General features: G+C 49.9%; 1 protein-coding gene across 1 annotated transcript in view; it reads left to right on the top strand.

The window, feature by feature from the left end:
• Window positions 1-863, top strand: part of PCYT1B (phosphate cytidylyltransferase 1, choline, beta) — a 133,907-nt gene that overhangs the window by 117,274 nt on the left and 15,770 nt on the right. The gene's annotated exons all lie outside the window — the stretch shown is intronic.

Below are 863 nucleotides of genomic sequence, written 5' to 3'. Positions count from 1 at the left end.
TCTCTCAGTCTCTCTAGTGCTCTCGGTCTCTCAGTCTTTCTAGGTCTCTCTCGGTCTCAATCTCTGTGTCTGTGTCTCTGTCTCTCGGTCTCTCAGTCTCTGTCTCTCTAGTTCTCTCGGTCTCTATCTCTGTGTCTGTGTCTCTTGGTCTGTCTCAGTCTGTCTTGGTCTGTGTCTCTCGGTCTCTGTCTCTATCTTGGTCTCTGTCTCTCAGTCTATTTGTCTCGGTCTCGGTCTCTCTAGTTCTCTCGGTCTCAGTCTGTCTCTCGTCCTCGGTCTTTCTGGGTCTCTCGGTCTCTAGTTCTCTTGGTCTCTCAGTCTCTGTCTCTGAGTCTCTCTAGTTCTCTCAGTCTCTCGTCCTCTGGTCTCGATCTGTCTCGGTCTCTGGGTCTCTCGTTCTGTCTCTTGTTCTCTTGGTCTCTCTGTCTCGGTCTCTGTCTCTCAGTCTATTTCTCTCGATCTCTTTCTCAGTCTCTCTAGTTCTCTCAGTCTCTGTCTCTCTCGATCTGTGTCTCTGTCTCTTGGTCTCAGTCTCTGTCTCTTAGTCTCGGTCTCTATCTTGGTCTGTGTCGCTCGGTCTCTGTCTTGGTCTCTCTCTAGTTCTCTCGGTCTCTAAGTCTCTCAGTCTCTCTAGTGGTCTCGGTCTCTGTCTCTCTAGTTCTCTGGGTCTCTCTAGTTCTCTCAGTCTCTATCTCGGTCTGTCTCGGTCTCTCGTTCTCTCTCTTGTTCTCTGGGTCTCTCTGTCTCTTGGTCTCTGTTTCTCTCGGTCTCGATGTCTGTGTCTCTGTCTTGGTCTCTTGTCTCTCAGTCTCTCTAGTTCTCTCGGTCTCTTTCTCTCGGTCTCTCTAGTTCTCTTGGTCTCT

The sequence above is a fragment of the Elephantulus edwardii genome, unplaced genomic scaffold, assembly GCF_000299155.1.
Source record: "Elephantulus edwardii isolate Elephantulus edwardi_28Jun2011 unplaced genomic scaffold, EleEdw1.0 scaffold00040, whole genome shotgun sequence".
In the NCBI taxonomy this organism is placed as follows: Eukaryota; Metazoa; Chordata; class Mammalia; order Macroscelidea; family Macroscelididae; genus Elephantulus; species Elephantulus edwardii.
The sequence above is the reverse complement of the archived record's forward strand: the minus strand, read 5'-3'. Positions and strand labels throughout refer to the sequence as shown.